This window comes from Bos grunniens, chromosome 16, assembly GCF_055505025.1.
Source record: "Bos grunniens cultivar Pamir isolate PY7600 chromosome 16, Bosgru_T2T1.0, whole genome shotgun sequence".
Taxonomy (NCBI): Eukaryota; Metazoa; Chordata; class Mammalia; order Artiodactyla; family Bovidae; genus Bos; species Bos grunniens.
The window spans coordinates 1,295,181-1,308,997 of NC_141180.1; the positions used below are offsets into that span (position 1 = coordinate 1,295,181).

The 13,817-nt window shown below is 53.6% G+C and overlaps 1 long non-coding RNA gene across 1 annotated transcript; it reads left to right on the forward strand.

Moving 5' to 3' along the window:
* The first annotated feature begins 3,494 nt into the window (after positions 1 to 3,494).
* LOC147356010 (uncharacterized) lies at positions 3,495 to 4,614 on the forward strand. The gene is made up of 2 exons (XR_015142925.1): positions 3,495 to 4,238; positions 4,409 to 4,614. It is a non-coding gene; the product is annotated as an uncharacterized LOC147356010 (long non-coding RNA).
* Positions 4,615 to 13,817: the final 9,203 nt, after the last annotated feature.

Sequence of the window (13,817 nt, forward strand, 5' to 3'; positions counted from 1 at the left end):
GAGCCCCTAGACCATGAGACGGGGCCCTGTAGGTGTGAAGACGTTGGATGGGTGCCAACCTGTGCAGCTGCCCTGGGAACCAGACTCGAACCCTGAAGGCTCTCGGTCACCTGGCCTAAGCTGCCGGCCTCCCAGCCAGCCCCCAGGGTGCCTGTAGAGTGTGAGACCCAGGGCTGGGGGACGGTGCGGCGTGAGGCCTCGACCAGGGGATGGGGCCCCGGCGTGGCGTGGCCCCGTGGCCTGGCACCCCACACAGGCCCGCTGCTCCTGCCCAGCACCTGCCCACTGCCCACCTCCCTCCCCTCTGCCAGCCGGCTTTGGTTTCACTCGCCCCCAGAAAAGAATGTGCTCCAAGGGCTCTGGGAAAAGTAGCCAGGGACGTCACCTCCCCGGGAGGGATTTACGAGGCCAGTTACACCTTTGCAGGAAGTCAGTCTCCACACCCCGCCCCTGCCGCCCCCTCCCCGAGGCCTGTGGCTTCATGCACCCCACTTAAAGGGATGTCTTCAAGCAGCGAGGGGATGAGGCCGCAATTAAGCCCGACAGGGAAACACAATGGGGCCCTGTCTCCGAGGGGGCGGTCACCCCGAGAGCTTATGCAGCCTCACGTGCCCTGGGAGGCGTGATGCCTCCTTTTACACAGGTAAACTGAGGCGCGTGTCTGGGAGGGGAACCAGAGGAGGGCTCCAGTTCAGTCACTGGTTCATGACACTGGCCAAGTCCTTGGTCCAGAAGGTCCATCCTCGTGGTGGGATGGTCTACCAGCCTTCAACAGGAAGCACAGTTTTTTTCTTTTTTTTTGTTTTTCAGAAATCCCTACAGGATTTGCTGGAACTGCTTAGAGATGTCAGGTTGGGCTTGACCAGCTTATTTTAATAAGCAGTGGGAGGTGGTGGGAGAGGGGAGGATGGATTTCTAGGGGTAAAGAGCCCTGGCCTGGGGGTCCTTGCCCCCCAGCTGCCTGGCCTGGCCCCCGACTTGCTGTGTGACTTTGGACGAGTCACTGCGTCTCTGGGCTTCAGTTTCCTGGCCTGTGGAATGAAGGAGCCTGGTGGGCTACAGTCCATGGGGTAGCAAAGAATCGGACGCAGCTCAGCCACTGATACTTCCACACTTTCTGAGTCACTGGAGAAATACCATAAAGTTCTGAGTTTTTCTTTTTCTAGTGCCCTACATGGATTATGCAAGTTTTCATCATTTAAATTTTCCCCTTTAGCTAAAAGAAACAGACAAAATGCAGATTTGGGAGTAATGGAGAGACTGATATGGATTGCAGTAGAGATATCTGTATATCGGTATAATCATTTCTGCTTTGGAAACTGTTTACCATATAAGCTCTGTCCTAAATCAGAGCTTCTCAAACCTGAACGTGCGTCGAATGCCCTGGGAGTCTCCTTACGACTCAGGTCTGGGGCACACCCGGGGCTCTGCATTTCTGACGGTGCGGGTACTTAGACGGACGGCTCTCGGGACAGGCTGCCTGACCGGGACGTGGCCAACACTGTGGTTCCCCGGTCACTGCCCTCCCCGGGCGCTGCTTGAAGAAGAGACAGGCTACTGGTGTGAGTGCTTTGTTGGCTGCAGCGTCCAGAGCACACACGTGTGTCTTTAGAAGACCGCGGCGGTGTGGTTAGGACTCTGTGCTGGGAGACAAAGGCGCCTCTCAGCAGGGCCTCGTAGGTAACCCAGCGAAATGGGGGCCACAGCACCCCCCTGGTGGGCTTGTTATGAGGATTAAACAAAGCAAGACGGCTCTGGGCAGGGCCACAGAGCAGGTGCCTAGCCGCCAGCCCCTCTTGAGCCCAGTCCCCTTTGTGGAGGGTACAGCCAGGGAGCTGCCCCCGCCACCCTCTCATCCTGGAGTCCAGCTGCCAGGTGACGGCCCCCGGGGTGCCCCGAGGTCCCAGCAGCTCCGCTATCCCTGGTGTCCTGGAGGTGGGGCCCCCTGAGTGTGTTGAACCCCTCGGAAGCAGTTGGGGAGCCTGCGAGAGGCCTGGGGACGCGGGGGTGGGAGGGAGAGCATTTCCCTTGGGAGACAGCCCTCCGCCTGGAGGTGCTTGGAGTTCCTGATGGCCTCCATGGCTATGCGATTTGTGGGGGAGCGGGAGGGGAAGCAGCCCCAGTGAGTGTGGGGGGCAGGCTCAGAGACCCCCCAGCGGGGCGTCCCCTTTCCCCACCCTGCCTTGCATCACCCTGCTCCCTCCGCGGGCCCGGCGGAGTGGCCACCCTGATGGCCCCGCGGCCTCCTCCGCCAGGCTGCGGGTGAAGACGCCCTCACCCGTGCGGTGAAGTCTGTGAACTCTCTCAACAGAACAATTACCCTAATTGCTGTTTGTGCTGATTCTTGCTTCTCCCGTCAGCTTGGGTCTGACAGTGGGACGGGCATTACTCACCCCACCGGCCGTGCAGAGCCGGCTGCGGGCCAGAGACGGCCCCTGCAGAGGGGCTCGGGGCACGGCCCACTCGCCCCGCGCTCGGGGTCAGAGGCCTCTCTGACCACACTTGGTGTCTGTTTCTGGGTGCGGAGCTTTAGGTTTGCAGATGTGCGGTGTTTACATAATACAGCTAAATATGCAAAAAAAAAAAAAGGTAAGCTATTGTCTAGACCTGACCCAAGGAAGGCATGAGCCCCCTTTCTGATGATGGTGCAGAACCCAAGCAGGAAATGTGCGCCCCGCCACGTGAGGTCTCGGGAGGCCGGTTCTCAACAATCCCTCCTTGTCCACTCAGTCTCTGGTGAGTGATGAACTCAGCATCGAAACTCCGCGTCACGGCTGCTCCTGCCGCCCCAGGACTGCCCGAGGGCACCTTCCTGGTGATGGGCAGTGGGATCTGCCCTTGCCCTGGGTTTGCAGGCCCCCTGCCGCGTCAAGGCGAGGCTCTGGGGCTGCTCCTGGGGGCGCAGCACCGTCTCCCCCTCCACCACAGCCCTCCTGGCCCTGAAGAGGCCCAGCCCTGGTCGTGACACACACTCCGTCCCAACCTGGGTGTGCCCCCGCAGCCTCCTCGAACCTGCCAGTCAGCACTCTCGCCCCGCCTGCAGCTTGGGGAGGAGGGGCAGGGGAGGCCCTGGAGGCGTGGGGGGAGGGGGGTGGGGAGGGGGTGGAGGGAAGGGGAGGGCGGGTGGGGGAAGGGAGGAGGGGGAGGGGGGTGCCCGGGACCGCCTCTCCAGACTCCCCATCTACTGCCCTGTCCTGGGTGGATGGGGCCCCACAGGGACCAATGGGCTTTCCTAAGGGGCCTGTAGAGGACGTGGGGAAGGGAAGGAGGCTACGGCAAGGGGACTGCCACCAAAGTCCCTGGGTGTCCCCACCCTTAATGGAAGGCTTCTTCCCTCCTCCCGCCTAGAGCCGGCTAGCGGGGGAGGAGGGCAGGCCCCTCACGCCTCTGGCCAGACCCCAGGTCTCTGGAGGGCCGTCCTCTTCCTCTCTGCATCATCCCCTTCTACGTGGGCAGGAAGTCTCCTGCGTCCATCCAATCACAGGGGACCCGCAGGGAGACGGAGAGACAGCCAGACACCATGAGGGGAGGTGTGGGAGCCCGCTGCTGTCTCCCACAGAACCCGGGGGGCAGGAGGGGGCCTGGCGCCCGGAGGACTGCTGGTGTCTGGGCTGCTCTGCCCGGCGCTGCCTTCTCTGAGCAGGAGAGCTTGGCACTGACATGGACTGGGGGGCATTTGGAGATGGGGGCGGGGCGGCAGAGCCTGGGGCCCCCCTGGGTGGCACTCAGGGTCGCATGTGGGTTGGGTCTCTTGGAGCGTCCTGCTCTGGCTTCTGGGATGATGACCCCCTCCCCAGTCCCCGGGGGTCCCAGAGCCTGTTCACGGGTGGTGGACCGGCCCAAGCAGAGGAAGCCTGAGAGTGGGGCGGGGGTGCTCTGGGTGCTGGGGACCCACTGGTCAACCTCGTTGCCTGGCAGGCAGAGAACCGGGGTGCAGGGACCGAGGGTGAGGCAGGCCCAGGGGAGAGAGGGGAGGAGGGAAGGGACCCCCAGCCCCCGATTCCCGGGCCTGGCCTGGCCCGGCCCTCCTGTTTGGGCCCTGTGATAACCGAGAATGGGCTGTTCTGTCAGGGGAGGGGCTGGGTCCACCGGGAACAACACAGCTGTGACAGAGGCCCCCCAACGAGTGACCCCACTTGCTCCGGCTCACCCGATCACGGCCCTCAGGCTGCCAGCCAGTGCCCACCCGCTCCCGGACAGCTCCTGTAGACGCTTCCCGGTGGATGAAACTGTGGACAGTGAGTCACGCTGGACCCAGGGGTGGGCGGTCACAGTACCAGGGGGTCTGCAGTGATGGGGGAGGAACCAGGTGCCCTGCTGGGCCCTCCCCTCCCAAGAGCCTCTGTCCTAAGGGAACAGCCCTGGTGGGGGTCCAAGGGGTGGAGGAACATTGGTCCCCCTGCCCCAGGGCTCCCTGGAGCTGCTGCCCCAGGCTTCTCCGAGGTGCCCGGCTGCCCACAGGGAGGTCTTGCACCAGAGGGAAGAATGCATCTCCCGGGCACGGCCCCGGCCTCAGGAAGACGGGTTCCACACACTCCCCGAGCCAGTGATGTCCCCAGCCTCTGTTCTGGCCTGTGATCTTATTTTTTTAATATAACAATCTAATTTTATTTTATTTATTGTTTTATTTTCTGGCTGCACTGTGCAGCATGCAAGATCTTAGTTCCTCAAACAGGGATGGAACACAAGCCCCCGGCATTGGAAACTCGGAGCCCTAAGCACCGAACCACCAGGGAAGCCCTGGCCAGTGGTCTTTAAACTAGAGAGCATGGGAGCCACCTGAGTGCTCCTTTTAAAGGGCACACCTCAGGAAGCCACCCAAGTCTGGGGTGAGGCTGAGGAAACTGAGTTTTTAAAGAACATGACAGATCCAGCTAATTTTAAAGACTGTGATTAAATACACACAACATGACATCGAGTGATTTCAAGTGCACAGTTCAGGGCATTAGGGCGCCACGTTGCCCCCCACCACACCATCCACCTCCAGAACTGTCTCATCTTCCCGACAGACGCGCTGCGCCTACTAAACACAACTCCCTACCCCACCCCCACCCCCTGGCACCCGCTCTTCTACTTTGTCTCTGTGAGCTTGACTATTCCCGGTCAGGCGAGTGGGACAACACAACGCTCTCCTGCTCAGTTCACTTCAGTCCAGTCGCTCAGTCGTGTCCGACTCTGCAACCCCATGGACTGCAGCACGCCAGGCCTCCCTGTCCATCACCAACTCCCAGGGCTTGCTCAAACTCACATCCATTGAGTCGGTGATGCCATCCAACCATCTCATCCTCTGTCGTCCCCTTCTCCTCCTGCCTTCAATCTTTCCCAGCATCAGCGTCTTTTCCAATGAGTCAACTCTTCACATCAGGTGGCCAAAGTATAGGAGCTTCAGCTTCAGCATCAGTCCTTCCAATGAACACCCAGGACTGATCTCCTTTAGGATGGACTGGTTGGATCTCCTTGCAGTCCGGGGGACTCTCAAGAGTCTTCTCCAACACCACAGTTCAAAAGCATCAATTCTTCGGCGTTCAGCTTTCTTTATGGTCCAACCCTCACATCCATACATGACTACTGGAAAAACCATAGCCTTGACTAGATGGACCTTTGTCGTCAGTGTTGCCTCTGCTTTTTAATACGCTGTCTAGGTTGGTTATAGCTTTTCTTCCAAGTAGCAAGTGTCTTTTAATGTCATGGCTGCAGTCACCATCTGCAGTGATTTTGGAGCCCAAGAAAATAAAGTTTCTCACTTTTTCCATTGTTTCCCCATCTATTTGCCATGAAGTGATGGGACCGAATGCCATGGTCTTCGTTTTTTGAACGTTGAGTTTTAAGCCAGCTTTTTCACTCTCCTCTTTCACTTTCATCAAGAGGCTCTTTAGTTCTTCTTTGCTTTCTGCCATAAGGGTGGTGTGATCTGCATATCTGAGGTTATTGATATTTCTCCCAGCAGTCTTGATTTCAGTTTTTACTTCATCCAGCCTGGCATTTCCCATGATATACTCTGCATAGAAGTTAAATAAGCAGGGTGACAATATACAGACTTGATGTACTCCTTTCCCAATTTGGAACTAGTCTGTTCCATGTCAGGTTCTAACTGTTGCTTCCTGACCTGAAAAAAGATTTCTCAGGAGGCAGGTCAGGTGGTCTGGTATTCCCATCTCTTGAAGAATTTTCCACAGTTTATTGTGATCCACACAGTCAAAGGCTTTGGCATAGTCAATAAAGCAGAAGCAGATGTTTTTCTGGAACTCTCCTGCTTTTTCGACGACCCAGCGGATGTTGGCAAGTTGATCTCTGGTTCCTCTGCCGTTTCTAAATCCAGCTTGAACATCTGGACGTTCTCGGTCCACGTGCTGCTGTGTCTGGTGTGTTTCACTGAGCACAATGTCTTCCAGGTTCCTCTGTGTGTAGCACACTGTAGCAGGTGTCAGAATTCCCTTCCTTTTCAGAGCCGAGTAACACTCTCTGTGCTGTGGGCTGCGCGGTGCTCCTCTGCTGGCCCGCCAGTGCGCACTTGGTCTGGTTAGTGTGAGTGACGCTGCTGTGAATGTGTGTGCACGCGCCTGCTCAAGCCGCTGCTTTCCGTTCTTTCAGGGACAGGCCCACACTGTCACCTCTGTCTCTGACTCTTCATCCTTTCTCTTCCATGACTTAGGACACCTTCTTGACTTCTGTCTTCCCAGCTCCATCCTGTTTCCCGCGCCTCTTCTAGCTCTACCCACCCTTCCTGGAGGCCAGCTTGGGAGGCAGTGGTGAGAGGCAGGCTTTGGGGGCACAGGGTGGCTCGTGCTCCTGTCTGGGAAGGGCACTTGTCTATGTCCTTGGACTAGTCACCTAACTTCTCTGAACTTGTGTTCTCGTCTCTGAAAAGAAACTATCCTACAACTTGTAGGATAGCTTTGAGAGGGTTCAGTGGGAAGGTAAACACGAAGTGGCCGGCACAGAGCAGGTATTTAATAAACAGTGGTGGTGCTGCAGTTGTTCAAGAAGAAACTAGCCAGCAGGCTGGATGTGAGGTGTGGAAGCTTCGCCAGCAAACTGCACCCCGAGAAGATGGGAAAACAAAACCTCCTCCCCAGAAGGTATAAACTCGTGTGTTTTTTTGGGTTTTTTTGCTCCTATAAAATTAGCATCAGGCAGATTCTTGGAATTGAGCAAGTTATGTTTTCGCAGTAACCTCAACTTCTCTTGTGTAATTTAAGCACATTTTCTCATTTTTATCTTTCCTAAGCGACTTCACTTTCACTTTTCACTTTCATGCATTGGAGAAGGAAATGGCAACCCACTCCAGTGTTCTTGCCTGGAGAGTCCCAGGAAAGGGCGAGCCTGGTGGGCTGCCATCTATGGGGTCGCACAGAGTCGGACACGACTGCAGTGACTTAGCAGTAGCAAGCTCCCAGAACTGCTGTGGAGAGTCCCCTGTGACTATAAAGATGTCTCTCGGGGCTTGAGAACTTGGTGCGGCCCCCACCCGGCTCGCGGGAGCCCGAGCTCAGCAGCGTCCTCTGCGGCCCGGCCCTCAGGGAGCGGAGCCCAGGGAGCACGGCTCTTGTCTGGGGCGCCCAAGGCAGGAGGGCGGGATTTACATGCATGAGGCAATCCGGGGAACAATACAAGACAGGTGTGATTCATCCGCTTTATATCACAGCTAATAGAGGGCGTGGACGGGGCCGCAGTGTCAGCATAAGCAACGTGGAAAAGAAATAGCGCAGCAACTCTGCAAACTTGCCGCGGTGGGTGGGGGAGAGGGGAGGGGCAGGGCGACGGGGGGGGGGAGGGGGAGCACTTTGCAAACATGCCCCGGTGGGTGGGGGCAGAGGGGAGGGGCAGGGGGACTGCGGGGGCGGGGGGGGGGCAGAGGGGAGGGGCAGGGGGACTGCGGGGGCGGGGGGGGGGCAGAGGGGAGGGGCAGGGCGACGGCGGGGCGGGGGGGAGGGGGGGAGCACTTTGCAAACAAGCCACGGTGGTGGGGGGGTGGGTGCAGGGAGCGGGGGGCGCGGTGCGGCGAGGGGAGGAGCCTGCCAGAGACCAGGAGAGTCGGCCTGGAGGAAAACCTAAGCCCGCCAGAGCAGCATCAGAGTCCGCCCCAGTGCTTCCTGTCTCAGAGAAGGCGCTACCGCCGTATTCGAAGGCCGGATGATCAGACTGAAGGAGATGGAAAGAGATTGCAGGGTCAGGAAGACAGACTGAGAAACAGTTACTAACCCCATACATGATTTGGGAAGCACCACAAACAAGGCTGCAAATAGAATGGCTCGAAGGAGAGGCTTGAAACCATCACAATCAATGCAGAGAAAAGGGGAGAGAAAACCAGTCTTCAGAGAGACAAAACTAAATAAAGATCAGCTAATGTAAGAGTAATATCCCTAAAGTAGAGAATCATACACATGAAATAGAAAACATATTTGGGGGTACTGTACAGAAAAGTTTCCTTTACTTGAATGAAAGACTGAATTTACCAGCAGAAAGGATACCAGGAAAAATCCCAGGGAAAAAATAGAGAATGGTTGACACAGAGGTGTAACCTGCTTAGGTTCAGTTCAGTTCAGTTCAGTCGCTCAGTCGTGTCTGACTCTTTGCGATCCCATGAACCGCAGCACGCCAGACCTCCCTGTCCATCACCAACTCCTGGAGTTCACCCAAACCCATGTCCATCGAGTCAGTGATGCCATCCAGCCATCTCATCCTCTGTCGTCCCCTTCTCCTCTTGCCCCCAATCCCTCCCAGCATCAGAGTCTTTTCCAATGAGTCAACTCTTCACATCAGGTGGCCAAAGTATTGGAGTTTCAGCTTCAGCATCAGCCCTTTCAATGAACACCCAGGACTGATTTTCTTTAGGATGGACTGGTTGGATCTCCTTGCAGTCCAAGGGACTCTCAAGAGTCTTCTCCAACACCACAGTTCAAAAGCATCAATTCTTTGGTGCTCAGCTTTCTTCACAAGCCAACTCTCACATCCATACATGACCACTGGAAAAACCACAGCCTTGACTAGATGGACCTTTGTTGGCAGAGTAATGTCTCTGCTTTTTAATATGCTGTCTACGTTGGTCATAACTTTCCTTCCAAGGAGTAAGCATCTTTTAATTTCATGGCTGCAATCACCATCTGCAGTGATTTTGGAGCCCTCAAAAATAAAGTCTGACACTGTTTCCACTGTTTCCCCATCTATTTCCCATGAAGTGATGAAACCAGATGCCATGATCTTAGTTTTCTGAATGTTAAGCTTTAAGCCAATTTTTTCACTCTCCTCTTTCACTTTCATCAAGAGGCTTTTTAGTTCCTCTTCACTTTCTGCCATAAGGGTGGTGTCATCTGCATATCTGAGGTTATTGATATTTCTCCCAGCAGTCTTGATTCCACCTTGTGCTTCTTCCAGCCCAGCATTTCTCATGATGTACTCTACATAGAAGTTAAATAAACAGGGTGACAATATACAGCCTTGATGTACTCTTTTTCCTATTTGGAACCAGTCTGTTGTTCCATGTTCAGGTCTAACTGTTGCTTCCTGACCTGCATACAGATTTCTCAAGAGGCAGGTCAGGTGGTCTGGTATTCCCATCTCTTTCAGAATTTTCCACAGTTTATTGTGATCCACACAATCAAAGGATTTGGTATAGTCAATAAAGCAGAAATAGATGTTTTCCTGGAACTCTCTTGCTTTTTCCATGATCCAGCGGATGTTGGCAATTTGATCTCTGGTTCCTCTGCCTTTTCTAAAACCAGCTTGAACATCTGGAAGTTCATGGTTCGTGTATTGCTGAAGCCTGGCTTGGAGAATTGTGAGCATTACTTTACTAGCGTGTGAGATGAGTGCAATTGTCAGGTAGTTTGAGCATTCTTTGGCATTGCCTTTCTTTGGGATTGGAATGAAAACTGACCTTTTCCAGTTCTGTGGCCACTGCTGAGTTTTCCAAATTTGCTGGCATATTGAGTGCAGCACTTTCACAGCATCATCTTTCAGGATTTGAAATAGCTCAACTGGAATTCCATCACCTCCACTAGCTTTGTTCGTAGTGATGCTTTCTAAGGCCCACTTGACCTCACATTCCAGGATGTCTGGCTCTAGGTCAGTGATCACACCATCGTGATTATCTTGGTTGTGAAGATCTTTTTTGTACAGTTCTTCTGTGTATTCTTGCTACCTCTTCTTAATATCTTCTGCTTCTGTTAGGTCCATACCATTTCTATCCTTTATTGTGCCCATCTTTGCATGAAATGTTCCCTTGGTATCTCTAATTTTCTTGAAGAGATCTCTAGTCTTTCCCATTCTGTTGTTTTCCTCTATTTCTTTGCATTGATCGCTGAAGAAGGCTTTTTTATCTCTCCTTGCTATTCTTTGGATCCCTGCATTCAGATGCTTATATCTTTCCTTTTCTCCTTTGGTTTTTGCTTCTCTTCTTTTCACAGCTATTTGTAAGGCCTCCCCAGACAACCATTTTGCTTTTTTGCATTTCTTTTCCATGGGGATGGTCTTTGATCCCTGTCTCCTGTAGAATGTCACGAACCTCTGTCCATAGTTCATCAGGCATTCTATCTATCAGATCTAGTCCCTTAAATCTATTTCTCACTTCCACTGTATAATCATAAGGGATTTGATTTAGGTCATACCTGAATGGTCTAGTGCTCTGCCCTACTTTCTTCAATATAAGTCTGAATTTGGCAATAAGGAGTTCATGATCTGAGCCACAGTCAGCTTCTGGTCTTGTTTTTGCTGACTGTAGAGAGCTTCTCCATCTTTGGGTGCAAAGAATAGAATCAATCTGATTTCAGTGTCAACCATCTGGTGATGTCCATGTGTAGAGTCTTCTCTTGTGTTGTTGGAAGAGGGTGTTTGCTATGACCAGTGCATTTTCTTGGCAAAACTCTGTTAGCCTTTGCCCTGCTTCATTTCGTATTCCAAGGCCAAATTTGCCTGTTACCCCAGGTGTTTCTTGAGTTCCTACTTTTGCATTCCAGTCCCCTATAATGAAAAGGACATCTTTTTTGGGTGTTAGTTCTAAAAGGTCTTGTAGGTCTTCATAGAACCGTTCAGCTTCTTGAGCGTTACTGGTTGGGGCATAGACTTGGATTACTGTGACACTGAATGGTTTGCCTTGGAAACGAACAGAGATCATTCTGTCGTTTTTGAGATTGCATCCAAGTACTGCATTTTGAACTCTTTTTTTGACCATGATGGCTACTCCATTTTGTCTGAGGGATTCCTGCCCACAGTAGTAGATATAATGGTCATCTGAGTTAAATTCACCCATTCCAGTCCATTTCAGTTCGCTGATTCCTAGAATGTCAACATTCACTCTTGCCATCTCTTGTTTGACCACTTCCAATTTGCCTTGATTCATGGACCTGACATTCCAGGTTCCTATGCAATATTGCTCTTTACAGCATCGGACCTTGCTTCTATCACCAGTCACATCCACAACTGGGTATTGTTTTTGCTTTGGCTCCATCCCTTCATTCTTTCTGGAGTTATTTCTCCACTGATCTCCAGTAGCATATTGGGCCCCTACTGACCTGGGGAGTTCATCTTTCGGTATGCTATCATTTTGCCTTTTCATACTGTTCATGGGGTTCTCAAGGCAAGAATACTGAAGCGGTTTGCCATTCCCTTCTCCAGTGGACCACATTCTGTCAGACCTCTCCACCATGACCTGCCCATCTTGGGTGGCCACACACGGCATGGCTTAGTTTCACTGAATTAGACAAGGCTGTGGTCTGTGTGATCAGATTGGCTAGTTTTCTGTGATTATGATTTCAGTGTGTCTGCCCTCTGATGCCCTCTTGCAACACCTACCCTCTTACTTGGGTTTCTCTTACCTTGGACGTGGGGTATCTCTTCACGGCTGCTCCAGCAAAGCGCAGCTGCTGCTCCTTACCTTGGATGAGGGGTGTCTCCTCACCGCCGCCCCTCCTGACCTTGAACGTGGAGTAGCTCCTCTCGGCCCTCCTGCGCCTGCGAAGCCACTGCTCCTTGGACGTGGGGTTGCTCCTCTCGGCCTCCGCCCCTGCTTAGGTTACCAAACTTCAAATCATGAAGAATTTTTCAGGTGCCCAGGCAGAAAAAAAAAAAAATCAATACACGAGGGAAACTTGGGGTAGCCTCAGATTCCCACGTTCAACACCAGGAGACCATGAAGAAATGCTCTCAGCAACGGAGGGAAAGAAAGCGTGGCCAGAGTCCAAAGGCAGCAGACGGGCCTTCAGACGTGGGAGCCTGTCTTGAAAACACTATCCGACGAGAAAGGGCAGAAAACTGGGAGTGATTCAAGCTACGGAACCCAGACAAGAAGAGCTGGCGGCGAGCGGTGCGTCCATTCACACTGAGAGTGGAATGGAGCGCTTGGAACTCCCAACAAGATGAAAACTCTGAAAAGGAGCAAAGATGGGGGTGTGCGAGAAGCTGAGGGACGGGATGCAGGGGGTTGGCATGCTGTCTATAGTGAAATGGCTGGATGGTTGGATGGCCTCACCGGCTCGATGGACATGAGTCTGAGCAAGCTCTGGGAGTTGGTGATGGAAAGGGAGGCCTGGCGTGCTGCAGTCCATGGGGTCGCAAAGAGTCAGACACAACTGAGCGACTGAACTGACTGACTGACTCCAATGAAAGCCTAATGCAGAAACACCAGCAGCTACAGCCTTTTGAGACGGCTTCAAAAAATAATTTATTTCCTTGTCTATAGAGGGATCCTATAGGTACAGATGTCTCTTGTGGTTCTGAAGCATTTATCTAAGGTCAAATAATGCCTCCAGCTTTCTTTTTCTATCACATCTAAGCCCAAAATAAACTTAATGTTTTCGTATTTTCAACGTGTGTGACATGACTCCATTCTGAGGCTGTTATTTCTGTTTGTCTATCATCTGTCTACCATTTTATTTGTATTTAGGCTTAGAGATCTGTCAACACTGACATTCAGCAAATATTCATGCTGGTTATTTGTGGGTGGTGGCATCTAGGGTGATTTACAACTTTCTCCTTTGCGGATTTATGTGCCGTTTGGATTTTTACGATAAGCATGTACAATGTTAACCAAAAAATATCAAAATCACTACTCAGAAACATTGAAGGAAACGTTAGAGTGAGTGTAGCCAACACCAGTCCTGGAGCAGAGGGGCCCCGTGGCCTGTCCTGAGCTCAGCCCACCTCCAATCACGGGTCAGTGGACACGGGAGGAGGCTTCTTGGGGGAGATGAGTCTCGCTGGACCTTGAAGACAGGCAGGCTTGGAGCCTCTGTCTCGCCAGGCATTCCATGGATCTAACCTTCCTAGTTCTGCGGGGTAGATAGGTAGGTGGTGGCACCCCATCTTATGGGTGGGGAAACTGAGGCCAGAGAGAGAGAGAGCAGGGGCAGGGTATGGCAGAGCCCAGACCACAGGCACACAGCACAGGCTGGACAGGAGCCTGGTGCAGAAAGCCGTCAACAGAGCTCAGAGCGGGGGTCTGGGCAGCAGTTGAGCAGGACCCCGAGGGCGAGTGTCCCGGGTGGGGGGAGGGAGGTCACTCACAGAGGCTCTGAGGGCGGACCTGGGGGCACAGTGGGGATGCCCTCTGACTAGAGAAAGAGGCTGCGTGGGGAGGGGGTGGCAGTGAAAGCCGACCCACCCCCTGCAGACCTGGGCTCCCCGCAGCAGTGGGCAGTGAGGGGCTAGGCGGCAGGACCCAGTGGGGACCCCCAGGCCCAGAGAGGAGGGGCCAGGGAGACTGAAGCCACAGTGCAGCGAAGTCCCTGTGTGACCGCGGCCACACCCGGCTCTCGGCCGGGCCACCCTCCCGGAGGCCAGGAGGGCTCCGTCGCCTCCAGAGTCATCAGTTACACAGCGAG